Source organism: Coregonus lavaretus (assembly GCF_964263955.1).
Source record: "Coregonus lavaretus genome assembly, contig: HAP1_SCAFFOLD_4376, whole genome shotgun sequence".
NCBI lineage: Eukaryota > Metazoa > Chordata > Actinopteri > Salmoniformes > Salmonidae > Coregonus > Coregonus lavaretus.
Genome location: NW_028158435.1, coordinates 1 through 15,246, shown reverse-complemented (window position 1 = coordinate 15,246; position 15,246 = coordinate 1).

The following is a 15,246-nucleotide window of genomic DNA, read 5'->3' as shown; positions in this document are numbered from 1 at the left end:
TATTGGCATGAGGAAGTGTTATTACGGTAATTAGCAACTGTTTTGCATTGGATTGGCATGAGGAAGGGTTATTACGGTAATTAGCAACTGTTTTGCATTGGATTGATGGGTATTGTGCATGTAGCTGTGTAGCGTTGTCATAACTTGCAATTTCTCGAGCCGGTTATGAATTGTTATGCAAATACATTGTGTGTAATTGTACTATCGATTATAATCCATCCTGTGTTATCAGCAAGTGAAAATAGTTGTGCCCCCTTAGTAATTTCTGATGCCCCCTTGCCGAGTTAATCCTACCGCCGGGCCTGGGCTACAGGTGAAATAAATTATGGTGAACGTGCAAGGTGATGAGATTGATGCTCCTTTCCAATAAATATCGAGGGTCTTATTCTGGTGACATGTTGATCGATGCTTGGCTGCTAATGAAGGTAGTTATGTGGCACTACATTAGATCACTCAAATATGGTATCCTTCCGCGCTGCAGGATACATTCAGAGTAAGAATTAGTGATTAGTCCGGAGTCCCGGCTAGTGCTGCGGCTGACCCCCTTAAATACCTGCCGCCTCAGTACATCCACCTCTTCCATTTCTCACCTCATTCTGACCCCTTGACTTTTTACACATTTTGTTACGTTGATTAAATAAATAACATTATTATTATTATAATTTTTTTTTTTTGTCATTTAGCAGATGCTCTTATCCAGAGTGACTTACAGTTAGTGCATACATTATTTTTTATTTTTTTATACCCTCTGTTGGAATCGAACCCATCGAACCCACAACCCTGGCGTTGCAAACGCCATGCTCTATCAACTGAGCTACATCCCTGCCGGCCATTCCCTCCCCTACCCTGGACGACGCTTGGCCAATTGTGCACCACCTCATCATGGTTAACTAGTCTATTTACAGCAGTGGTTTACTGCCATCTAGTGGAAGATACCAATAAAACACTTGATTATCAGGGTGGGGAGACGGCTGAGCTGAAACAGAACGTAAAGAAGACTAGCTGCTCGGAACAGTGAACAAACAAAGGCAGAAGCTGCTGGTAAAGCAACACTCACGATGTGATGGAGAGTGGTAAAGCAACACTCACGGTGTGATGGAGAGTGGAAAAGCAACACTCACGGTGTACAGATGTAAAATAAATAAGTGTTAGCTTCCTCAGCACCATGCACCCCACTGTTGCCACCGGCGGTGACCAGAAGAAGAAACCGGAGACAGTGACAGACTACAATCACACAAAGGTATATACAGTATCTCTACCATATACAGATAGCCTTCCCATCTGCCAAACACCAAATAGGATCCCCTTTTATTATATTACATTCATATTATTACTATTAGTATTATCATTCTATATAATTATAACATTTTCTATTCTATGCTATTTTATGTTAAAGCTTGGTGTGGATGCACTCGACCAGATGTCCAGACTGTACTCTGTAAAAGGGGGTACTCTCCTCTGGCCTGTTGACTGTACTCTGTAAAAGGGGGTACTCTCCTCTGGCCTGTTGACTGTACTCTGTAAAAGGGGGTACTCTCTGCTGGCCTGTTGAGGTGTTCTACAATGTGCTCGACATGACTGCTATCAACACGTGTTGTACAAGCAATGCCTTGACAAGACAGTCAGCAGGAGACATTTCATCATGGATCTGGCATGTGAGCTTGGTGAGAACCACATGAACACAGAGAAAGAAGCTACAGTCACCAATCAGGCCGCCAAGACAGCAGGTCCTGCTCTCCCTCTTCCCCAAGCACCACAGCTCCCACTGGGGAAAAATACACAATGCCAAGACAGCAGGTCCTGCTCTCCCTCTTCCCCAAACACCACAGCTCCCACTGGGGAAAAATACACAATGTCAAGACAGCAGGTCCTGTTCTCCCTCTTCCCCAAGAACCACAGCTCCCACTGGGGAAAAATACACAATGTCAAGACAGCAGGTGCACACCAAACAAGGCCCATGAAAACTGTGTGCAGGGAACCGATTTGATTTGTTTGTGGAACCGAACCATAAAGAGAAGACGTGATTGGTTCATGTGTAAAGGCTCGGTACAGTGTCTGATACAATCAACACATTATTGTTTTTATATCTTGTCATGAATATATTTCCACAAATATTTATTTATGCAATTAATCCTTTACAATTGTTCATGCACTGGTGCTTTTGTTTAGGAATACAGCAAATCATTTCACCTGAGCACCTGGCTAGTTATATTATTATTATAATACTTTTTTCATTTATACTTTGTCAAAATAAACTGTAAATCGACTTTATTAACTCTATTACTAATTGAATCTACAAATACAGTTGATCAAATGGTTTACACTGTAATGTTTTTATTGTAAGGGAAACAGAAATAGGATATAGGCCGATTTTATTTTTACTTTGTAGAATTAACTATTGTTGTTATGTTATTGATATATTTCCACAAATATTTCTTCATGCAATAAATAATTTACAATATATGATGCACTATTTATCAAGCGTTTATTTAACAAACCATGTTTGCACACCTTGCACCTTGCTGGTTGATATGCATCTGATGCATATGCTAAAGTGGACGCCTGGTAACTTTCTCTAGCGGGTTCTTATATGCTGAAAGAACAGGCGGTTCTAGTGTTAAGGACTGGTAGATGGGTGTTGCTCATGCATTCACTCATGCTGACCGGCTCCAGTACTTTGTTCTTGACTAAAGCGTCCAAGTCAGACTTCTGGTCTGATAGCATAAGGTACAGGTCCTGCTTTCAGAAACGTTGGTTTGCTGTCTGGCTTAATGCTAAGCTTCCCTGTAATGTCGTTCATACTACCCAGCTGTCCATTAAAGACTTCTCCATGTTTCTTTAAGATGGCAGGTAGGTCTGTGTCTCCATGTGTCATTGTATGCACTGATGGCCAGTCCAGTGTGATTTTCTCCAACTATGAACATCCCGGTAGTGATGCATAGTCTCCTTTCACAATATAGAGTGGCAGCTTTTCAGTTTGTCTGTTTACCTGAACTGTGACATCGGTGATGCCTCTCACAGCGACAGATTCACCTGTGTAAGTCTTTAACACGAGGTGCGCTGGTTGAAGTGGAAGGTGTTTCAGTGTCTTTTTTCTGACACAAGAGATACCTCTGCCCCTGTGTCAATCTCCATACCCACCGGCTGTCCCTCTAGCAAGGGGGAGACATAGTAGCCGTGCGGCCCGCCAGGAAAAAGTCAGGATTTTCAGAGTGACTTCCTCGTCTGATGAGTCACTCTCCTCAGTGTTCTCTTACTCAACAGTGTGAGCATTTTCTCTGTTCTCTTTTTGTTTCTGGAGGCTTGTTCGATGTGGCCCTTTTTACCACAGGCTGGACAATCCATGTCCTTACACCAGCATGTGACTTGATTTCCCGGTCTCTGATTTTCAGTTGAAACTCTGTGATCAACTTTTCATTTATTTGAAAGGAACATAGACAAGAACAAATAGCAGCAGGAATGGTTATACAGCTAGAGACACAATACTGTTAAAATATATATCAGAACAAATAGCAGCAGGAATGGTTATACAGCTAGAGACACAATACTGTTAAAATATATATCAGAACAAATAGCAGCAGGAATGGTTATACAGCTAGAGACACAATACTGTTAAAATATATATCAGTATATTATGGAAACTAGTTATTGCAGATAAATACAATTATAATAAACCACATATACAATCACCCACCTCAGCTGCATCAACACACCCTCCAACCCCTCCTGGGACCACCCCAACGCACCCTCCAACCCCTCCTGGGACCACCCCAACCCACCCTCCAACCCTTCCTGGGACCACCCCAACCCACCCTCCAACCCCTCCTGGGACCACCCCAACCCACCCTCCAACCCCTCCTGGGACCACCCCAACCCACCCTCCAAACCCTCCTGGGACCACCCCAACCCACCCTCCAACCCCTCCTGGGACCACCCCAACCCACCCTCCAACCCCTCCTGGGACCACCCCAACCCACCCTCCAACCCCTCCTGGGACCACCCCAACACACCCAACCTGATCTCCATTAAATTAAATACTAAATCAAGGTACACATTTGCACAAAAATTATAATTAACGGTCAATCTGTTGGGTAAAACCCATTACAGGAGTTATTTTATGGTTTCAGCTGCAATTGTTGTTTGGCTAGCCCCATGGATCCTAGCAGTGGATAGTTCTAAATAAATGATATCTATAAAAGTGCTGATCCAATGAGGTGTGGTGGTTGCCATCTTAGTTCCAACATCTTTTTAGCTGCTGTACAAACTGACAACATTATACGTCTTTGCTGTAATGACAGTGGTGAATTATCATTAAGCGATAACAGTTTGGGGGAACAAGGTATGAGGATACCTCTTTCCAAAACATGTCCCCTGGTCACTCCCAGTACATATGATTAAAGGAGTCCAAGGCACCTTGATTACATAGATCACACAGAGGAGCAGTTGTGATTTCTATTAAATGATGTTTTCTAGGTGGAAGGTTTACCCTGTGTATGAGATTAAAATGTATCAGCTGATGATTAGGATTGTTAGATGAACCCAGTAAGTTCCTGATGAACTCAACTGGTGAGCCTCTTTAGCAGCTAGTTCCATGGACACACTGATTCCAATGTCCTTTGCCAAGGTCAGATGACTTTCAGTCAACAGTCTCTTTTGTGTAGCTTCACTCCGTAGCCCACATACTAGTCTCTCTCTAATGATGTCATTTAGAACAGCATTAAACTCAGTGTTCTGGTAGTTTCTTTAATGCAGCAGCAAACATTGTTACTGATTCTCCCTCTTCCTGATGTCTCCTGTGGAACCTGAACCTTTCAGCATTAACTAGTGGTTCTGGTGAAAAATGTCCTTTAAGTATCTCCACAATATCCCCATACGTCTTATTACCTGTTCTGACTGGCTGTAGCAGGCTGCCTAGTAAATTAAATGTCTTTGGCCCCATTACACTAAAACATGTAGGCACAATGTTGTCCTCATCCATGTCATTTACAAGAACAAAATATTCAAACCGTTCTGTATATGAGCTCCACTGCTCAATACTTTCATCAAACTGTCCAATGTTTCCAACAATTCCAATAATTGTTTGTTTCTCAATAAGCTCCTGATTGTCACTCACTTCAATATTGTCCTCAACCAAAGCAATATTTTCCTCAGTCACGTGATCTTCATTCACTTCACTCACTTATGTTTCCTCCTAAGTTCGCTAATTTAGCAGTTTTAAATAAAAGGTTTGTCTTCACAGCTGAATAAATGTCCTATCCTTTAATCACTGTATATTCCTCCTTTTTAATCACGTTGTTTTCCCGCTCCGATGTCCGTCTCCAGTCCTTTTCTGCCGTCCATGACGATGTTAACTCCAGTGGTGGAAAAAGTACCCAATTGTCATACTTGAGTAAAAGTAAAGATCCCCTAATAGAAAATGACTCAACTAAAAGTGAAAGTCACCCAGTAAAATACTACTTGAGTAAAAGTCTAAAATATATTTTTTAAAAATATACTTAAGTATCAAAAGTAAAAGTACAAGTATAAATCATTTCAAATTCCTTACATAAAGCAAACCAGACGATTTTCTTGTTTTTAAAATTTACATTCAGCCAGAGGCACACTCCAACACTCAGACAATTTACAAACAAAGCATTTGTGTTTACTGAGTCCCCCAGATCAGAGGCAGTAGGGATATTCTCTTGATAAGTGTGTGAATTGGACCATATTCTGTCCTGCTAAGCATTCAAAATGTAACGAGTACTTTTGGGTGTCAGGGAAAGTGTATGGAGTAAAAAGTACATTATTTTCTTTAGGAATGTAGTGAAGTAAAAGTAAAAGTAGTCAAAAATATAAATAGTAAAGTTCAAATACCCCAAAAAACGACTTAAGTAGTACTTTAAAGTATTTTTACTTAAGTACTTTACACCACTGGTTAACGCTCTTTCTTAGCTAGCTCGACTATGCACTTGCCTCTGCTAGCAATACACTGTGCTAACATTAGCCTATTCTGGACCACAGAAAATAACAGTTTTAAACATTTGTAAAAACCCACTTCTTCCAGACAGAATAGTTCCTGTAGATTCATACTTACTCATCACCAATCTTTTGTTGTGTCTCGTGGATTTCATAACCACGTCTGTATAACAATTCAATAATGATGAGACAGGAGACAGGAATCAGTTCAACCATTTATCTGGAACGTGATCATCTCAATACATACAAACCCCTATGATGCTCTGCAGCACAACCCCAATATACAACAAATACATAGATAAGTAAATTGACACTAAACAAAACTCATAGAGGAATTTAAATGTTCAGTTGTAGAAAGTAGGGCCATGGGATAGGGTCAGAAAGGTCAGTATGTTTGATAACTGGTTACAGAGGTAACATAACAAGCATAAGGTCCATTATAACACAGTGAAGTAGAGGTGGGAGCTAAAAGCAGACATGGACAGTGAGACGGTGTGAGGAGGTCAGGGGTGAAACACTAGATCAGGACAGGTAGAAATGGCAGGGCTGGAAATAGACACAGAGACACATTCTGATCATGGCTCAGACCTGACCTGAGACACCCAAACAGAAGATGCCATAGCAAAGTCCTGTCCAGTAGGCTATATGGGATTTCCTTTCATTAAAATCCAACACATGGAAATGTGTCCAGTGTGTGTGTGTGTGTGTCCAGTGTGTATGCACACACACACACATACAAACACACAGGTGAGCTGAGGCACATCTGTCTTAGAGTTATCACTCTCCTCCTCAGCAACACTTTCATTAGGAGTTAGCAGAGGCAGCCTGCCTCGTGCGCGCACACACACACACACACACACACACACACACACACACACACACACACACACACACACACACACACACACAAACCACTGGATCCACAGCAACTCAAAAGCTTTTTCTGGGAGTGTGAGTGAGGAAGGATCTTTGGGTTCTCTGCCTCTCCTAGCAGCCTGTCATTCATCACTCAAGCTGTTTGCTAACTCTGCTTCATGCGTTGCCAAAATAAGTAGCTCTGTTTGTGCTCAGACATTCCTACTTTTCACACATACACACCATTCACCTGCACTGCACAGGCCCCAGAAGCACTGAGAATACTGGGCCTCAATTGGCTCTCAGTCACTGCAGCAAATAGCTATCGCCATAATGAAAGGTTTTTAATACGAGTAGCTGTTTTCCCCTGAAGTGTCTTTGTCAAACTGTGGAAGTTTATTTAGTGGTGAAAGTCATTCTCAATCATTTTAGCGTTCAACTGTCTCGGTAATTAGCAGGTTCAATGCAGCGAAGGGGTATTTTGGAATGACACCCTCCATTATATGGTGTGCAAGGACTGAACACTCGTTGGTGCAACACAGAATGTACCGAGATAGAAGGAGAGATTGTGGGTGTCTTTATGCCAACAAAGTGTGATTCCAGAGTTTCTACAGTGTTAAGTAGCCTTAGTTATGTTATTTTAAGGACCTATCTTGTGCCTCCTCGCCACAGCGCTACCGTGTCCTCAAGCAACTCAGCGAGAAGAAGCTGAAGGGTTTTTAAAGTGGACAACTTAAACGAAAACCATTCTCTTTTTTCATGAGTGTTCCAGAAGACAGACCTTCATTGCCAGAACAAATAGTGATGTTGTTTCCAAACCAAACTTCAAGGTCTTTAAGTGAGTGTGTGTGTGTGTGGGGGGGGCTTCCTCACGGCACCATGACAACCAATACTTACAAAGTAATCCTTATTTTGAATATTTTTGAAATAGACCAAATTTCTTTTGGGCTGAGAATATAAGACTTATAACTCTGAGAGAGCATCCAAGGGCTAGAATGATGTATATAGAATGTATGACAAACAATATTTTTTAAATATAATTCTAAAATCTTCAGAATTCTGAGATTTTTGTCCATAATACAGAATTCAAGCCAACATTCCAATCTCATTATGACTCAACAATTAAGCTAGGCTACGACCATAGAATTTGGAATTAGAACTTGGCTACAACAAGTTCCAAACCAAAGAAAACAACCAGCATATCCATTCACCACACCATAACTACTCAAGTGTATATCTTTTTAAATCTTCATAAGTGGACAGACATCGCGGAGGAGAGGTGAGTTAGAACATAATAATGTGTAAAAGTGTTTGACTTCTAAGGAAATCAGTGAAGGTAGGCCTACTTATTACCATTTAATAAATTATACCAGTTAGCCTGAAGGTAACTGAAGTTGGAAAACTGGCATGGCCAGACAGTTTTAAGAAAATGACATGGAAAAGATTCACACAAAATAAAAAAAATAAGGAATACATGTTTCTCCATACATATTGATGCAGAGAGAAGCCATTGAGATGGAGAAAGAGATGACTGAAAGTGAGGAGATGGAGAAAGGCAACAAGATGAGGGGGGAACGAGAGATAGAAAGACAAAGAGAAATGGAGGGGCTGCTGAGAATGAGAAAGGAGATTGAGACTTGTAACAAGGTAGACCACTACCGGTGGAAGCTGCAGAGAGAGGTGTTGGAGGAAGTCAACAAGGTGAGGGTGGAACCAGAGCAAGAAAGAGAAAGGCTAATTGAAGAGTTGCTGAGACAGATAAGGGAGACTGAGGCTTCTATTGAGGTAAACTGCTACCAATGGAAGCTGGAGAGAGAGTTGTTTGAGAAACAGAGAGAAAGTGCAGTGTCAGACAGAAAAAATATGGAGCTCAAGATGGCAAAGCTGAAGGTGCAGAACATACTGCACTTGGCCAAGATAGGGAAGTTGACCGTGGAGAACACGAGGCTGTCAGCTGAGAATGAAAGGGTGAGAGAGGTGTCGGACAAACAGAGAGAAAGCGCAGCGACCGACAAACAAACAATGGTGGACAAGATATCAAAGGTGAAGATGTCCTTGGCCAAGTTATGGAAGGTGACAGTGGAGAACAAGAAGAGACTGTTAGCTGAGAATGAAAGGGTGGGGAAGGAGAGGGTGAGAGAGAGGAATGGATGGAACCTCATAAGAAATGGTTTGGAGACAGCTTTGGCCAAAGCAGACCAGGAGAGGAATCAGACCCTAGTAGCCTGGAAGGAGGACAGGGGGAGATGGGCCAAGGCCAAGGCTGGCCTACGAAGCCTCTTGGATCAACGGGGGGAAAGATGGATGAAGGAGAAGGAGGAGATTAAGAGGAGGAGCACGCAGGCAGCAGAGGAGTGGATAATTGAGCTGAGAGAGAAGGAGAGAGCGATAGAGGCTCTGGAAAGAGAAAAGATGAGGATTCTGTGCCTGAATGGACAAGAGAAGAAGGGATGGGAGATGGAAAAGAGAGAGATGGAGAAGGAGAACTGGAAGATTACAGAGGAGCGGGAGAGAAAGAGTAGTGAAATTGAGAAAATGCAAAGGGACAAAGAGAGATGGGCAATAGAGAAGAGGGATGTGGTGGAGAGGATGAAGGAGGCGTACATAAAGCTGTACCAGATGCAGACTGTCCTGAGGTTCAGAGAGCAAGAGCAGGCACAGGTACAGTACTCCATTTAACCAGTCACAGTTCAGGGAGGTCATAAGTCACCTCCTAATGGTTATACTATCAGATTCAACAGATTAAGTTGACTGCATGCTAAAAAAGGAGTAATAATAATATTTCAGATCACTGACCAACATGTATGGACTTTCTCTTTCAGATGGAAACTAAACGCGCCCAGAGAGTCAGGGCAAAGCAGGAGAAAAAGGAGAGGAAAGAAAGAGACTTGTTGGAGAAGAACAAAGTAAAAGAACTGCTCAGAGCTAGAAAAGCAGAGAGTAAGGAAGAAGTGAGGAAGAATAAGGAGAGGGTGAAAGCCCACCTGGACGAGGTGGCAAGGAACTATAACGAAAAGAAACAGAGGGAGAAAGAAAGAGAAAAGCTGTTGAAAAAGGCATATGGCAAAGAAAATCACATGGTGTACATCCCAGACCTCATACTGAAGAAGATGTAAGAACACAACGCATATGGAAGAGTAAATATTATCAGCTAGCATTGGTCAAAAGTTCATTTCTATCTTCTTTCATTTAGTGGAATACTTCATCAATAAAATAATATGAGCATTTATTTGTCAGCATTCATTCCCATATGGAAGAAAGAACACACAAAATATGAGAAAAGTATAAGATGTGGATTAAAGGTTGATGTGGTTACTGGATAATGCAATGTGAAGGGCTAGATTCTATCAAATCGGAGGTGGAACTTTTTTTATTTATTTCACCTTTATTTAACCAGGTAAACCAGTTGAGAACAGGTTCTCATTTACAACTGTGACCTGGCCAAGACAAAGCAAAGTAGTGCAACAAAAAACAACACAGAGTTACATATGGGGTAAAAAAAACATAAAGTCAGAGATACAACAGAAAATATATATACAGTGTGTGCAAATGTAGCAAGTTATGGAGGTAAGGCAATAAATAGGCTATAGTGCAGAATAATTACAATAGTATTAACACTGGAATGCTAGATGTGCAAGAGATTATGTGCAAATAGAGATAATGGGGTGCAAAAGAGCAAATTAAATAACAATATAGGGATGAGGTAGTTGGGTGGGCTAATTTCAGATGGGCTGTGTACAGGTGCAGTGATCGGTAAGGTGCTCTGACAACTGATGCTTAAAGTTGTTGAGGGAGATAAGAGTCTCCAGCTTCAGAGATTTTTGCAATTCGTTCCAGTCATTGGCAGCAGAGAACTGGAAGGAATGGCGGCCAAAGGAGGTGTTGGCTTTGGGAATGACCAGTGAGATATACCTGCTGGAGCGCAGACTACGGGTGGGTGCTGCTATGGTGACCAATGAGCTAAGATAAGGCGGGGATTTGCCTAGCAGTGATTTATAGATGGCCTGGAGCCAGTGGGTTTGACGACGAACATGTAGTGAGGACCAGCCAACAAGAGCGTACAGGTCACAGTGGTGGGTAGTGTATGGGGCTTTGGAGACAAAACGGATGGCACTGTGATAGACTACATCCAATTTGCTGAGTAGAGTGTTGGAGGCTATTTTATAAATGACATCGCCGAAGTCAAGGATCGGTAGGATAGTCAGTTTTACGAGGGCATGTTTGGCAGCATGAGTGAAGGAGGCTTTGTTGCGAAATAGGAAGCCGATCCTAGATTTAACTTTGGATTGGAGATTCTTTATGTGAGTCTGGAAGTTGAGTTTACAGTCTAACCAGACACCTAGGTATTTGTAGTTGTCCACATACTCTAGGTCAGACCCGTCGAGAGTGGTGATTCTAGTCGGGTGGGCGGGTGCTAGCAGCGTTCGATTGAAAAGCATGCATTTAGTTTTACTAGTGTTTAAGAGCAGTTGAAGGCTACTGAAGGATTGTTGTATGGCATTGAAGCTCGTTTGGAGGTTTGTTAACACAGTGTCCAATGAAGGGCCAGATGTATACAAAATGGTGTCGTCTGCGTAGAGGTGGATCTGAGAGTCACCAGCAGCAAGAGCGACATCATTGATATACACGGAGAAAAGTGTCGGCCCAAGAATTGAACCCTGTGGCACCCCCATAGAGACTGCCATAGGTCCAGACAACAGGCCCTCCGATTTGACACACTGAACTCTATCTGAGAAGTAGTTGGTGAACCAGGCGAGGCAGTCATTTGAGAAACCAAGGCTATTTAGTCTGCCAATAAGAATGCGGTGGTTGACAGAGTCGAAAGCCTTGGCCAGGTCGATGAAGACGGCTGCACAGTACTGTCTATTATCAATCGCGGTTATAATATCGTTTAGGACCTTGAGCGTGGCTGAAGTGCACCCGTGACCAGCTCGGAAACCAGATTGCATAGCGGAGAAGGTACAGTGGTATTCGAAATGGTCGATGATCTGTTTATTAACTTGGCTTTCGAATACTTTCGAAAGGCAGGGCAGGATGGATATAGGTCTGTAGCAGTTTGGATCTAGAGTGTCACCCCCTTTGAAGAGGGGGATGACCGCGGCAGCTTTCCAATCTCTGGGGATCTCAGACGTTATGAAAGAGAGGTTGAACAGACTAGTAATAGCGGTTGCGACAATTTCGGCGGCTAGTTTTAGGAAGAAAGGGTCCAGATTGTCTAGCCCAGCTGATTTGTAGGGGTCCAGATTTTGCAGCGCTTTCAAAACATCAGCTGTCTGAATTTGTGTGAAGGAGAAGCGGGGGGGGCATGGGCAAGTTGCAGCAGAGGGTGCAGAGTTGGTGGCCGGGTTAGTGGTAGCCAGATGGAAAGCATGGCCAGCTGTAGCAAAATGCTTGTTGAAATTCTCGATTATTGTAGATTTATCGGTGGTGATAGTGTTTCCTAGCCTCAGTGCAGTGGGCAGCTGGGAGGAAGTGCTCTTATTCTCCATGGACTTTACAGTGTCCCAAAACTTTTTGGAGTTAGTGCTACAGGATGCAAATTTCTGTTTGAAAAAGTTAGCCTTTGCTTTCCTGACTGCTTGTGTATATTGGTTCCTAACTTCCCTGAAAAGTTGCATATCGCGGGGGCTATTTGATGCTAATGCTGTACGCCACAGGATGTTTTTGTGCTGGTCAAGGGCAGTCAAGTCTGAGGAGAACCAGGGGCTATATCGGTTCTTAGTTCTGTATTTTTTGAAAGGGGCATGTTTATTTAAGATTGAGAGGAAATTACTTTTAAGGAACAACCAGGCATCCTCTACTGACGGAATGAGATCTATATCCATCCAGGATACCTGGGCCAGGTCAATTAGGAAGGCCTCCTCGCTAAAGTGTTTTAGGGAGCGTTTGACAGTGATGAGGGGTGGTTGTTTGACCGCGGACCCGTTACGGACGCAGGCAATAAGGCAGTGATCGCTGAGATCCTGGTTGAAGACAGCTGAGGTGTATTTAGAGGGTATGTTAGTCAGGATGATATCTATGAGGGTACCTATGTTTAAGGATTTAGGGTTGTACCTGGTAGGTTCGTTGATAATTTGCGTGAGGTTGAGGGCATCTAGCTTGGATTGTAGGATGGCTGGGGTATTAAGCATATCCCAATTTAGGTCACCAAGCAGTACAAACTCAGAGGATAAATGGGGGGCAATCAGTTCACATATGGTGTCCAGGGCACAGCTGGGGGCTGAGGGGGGTCTGTAGCAAGCGGCAACAGTGAGAGACTTATTTCTGGAAAGGTGGATTTTTAGAAGTAGAAGCTCAAACTGTTTGGGCACAGACCTGGATAGTATGATAGAGCTCTGCAGGCTATCTCTACAGTAGATTGCAACTCCACCCCCCTTGGCAGTTCTATCTAGACGGAAAATGTTGTAGTTGGGGATGGAAATTTCAGAATTTTTGGTGGCCTTCCTGAGCCAGGATTCAGACACTGCTAGAACATCAGGGTTGGCAGAGTGTGCTAACGCAGTGAATAACTCAAACTTAGGAAGTAGACTTCTGATATTTATGTGCAAGAAACCAAGACTTTTGCGATTACAGAAGTCAACAAATGATAGCTCCTGGGGTGTAGGAGTGATACTGGGGGCTACAGGGCCTGGGTTAGCCTCTACATCACCAGAGGAACAGAGGAGGATTAGAATAAGGATACGGCTAAAGGCTTTAAGAACTGGTCTTCTAGTGCGTTGGGTACAGAGAATAAAGGGGGCAGTTCTCCGGGCATTGTAGAAAAGATTCAGGGCATTATGTACAGACAAGGATATGGAAGGACATGAGTAAAGTGGAGGTAAACCTAAGCGTTGGGTAACACTGAAAGAGATAGTATCTCTAGAGGCATCAATTGAGTCGGTTTCTTTGTGTATTGGTGGAGGGACAAAGGAGCTAACTAAGGCATGTTTAGCTAGGCTGGGGGGTCTACAGTGATATAGTACAATTAGAAATAACCGAAACAACAATAAACTAACCATGTTTGGGCTGAGGCTAAACATAAACAGGATGTAGTACCGTAAAAAGGAACAGTCCAGCAGATATCAGCTGTATAGCTGAGTTATCATAAGGTCCGGTGGTGAAGTACTAGTGAGTAAGAGGCCACGGCTAGCGTGTGCTAGCGGGCCAGGGCTAGCAGATGGATGGAATCTTCGTGGTTAACGTCGTAACCACATCAGACGATTTCGTCGGCAGACCAGTCGTGTAGGATCGGCGGGGCTCCGCGTCAATACTATGTGGTCCCGTCCAGTTGATAGAGAGGTAGATATCCGGGAGATGGGCCTAGCTCAGGTTGATTAGCCAGACCACAGCGTCCGTTTTGTTGTAGCCAGCTGGTGGCGATGAATCCGGAGTTAAAGGTCCAGTGAATCAGTGATTCCGCGGAAGAACTGATATGTTCTGGGTCGATAACGCGCTGTGCAGACTGGCCGAATATCCGGTGATCAATGTCCAGTGATTAAAATTAATCCCGCGGAAAAAATCCAATGTTCTGGATGAAAACACCTTAGCTGTGGCTAAAAGCAAATAGCAAGTAGCTAGTTAGCTGGCTACGCTAGCTAGTTTCAACTGGAGATTCTAGATTCTAGATAAAGGTAAGTCAATAATAGAATCCGTTCCACATTGAGTGAGGCGGGTTGCAGGAAAGTATATCTTGTAGAAGGATGAAAAGTCTGATAGGGAAATATGTACGAAAAATGTACGAAAATAGAGTATTTACAGGCTATATACAGACAGACGATAAAAAAACAACTGCACTACCTCGCCATCTTGGACCTCGCCATCACTACCTCGCCATCACTACCTAAACACCATTGGACCACGCAGCCTTCATGAGATAATGCCTAACCTTAGGATTTCGTAGTTAATGCCTAAACTAACCCCTAACCTTAAACATGTGGAGTTAATGCCTAAAATTAACCTTAAACACTTTGAAATGTAACATTTGCCTACAACTTAAAAATTGGACATGGATGAACGTCTAATTCTGACGTGAGACTGTGATCTGACATGAGACTGTGAGAGCTAGTTGCAGGATGAGGGGGCTTGTTTACTTGTATGTAATTGTTGTTGTTTGTTGGATTGTCTGTATGTGTATGTGTGTGTGTGTGTGTGTGTATGTGTGTGTGTGTGTGTGTGTGTGTCTGTGTGTGTGTGCATCTGTGTGTGTGTGCGTCTGTGTGTGTGTACGTGCGTGCACATCCGTGTGTGTGTACGTGTAGCGAGAGAGAGCGGGAGAGAGCGGGAGAGCGAGAGAGGGAGCGAGGGAGAGAGAGGTGCAGGCTGGGGCTGGTTTAGATTAGCTTTGTGTCCTGTTCAATCTGACGGTGGTGACATGTGCCCTGCCCTGGTGGCTTTGGCCAGTAACAGCAGTGTGTGTATGTATGTATGTGTGTGCGTCAGGCAGATCGCTCAAGAGTG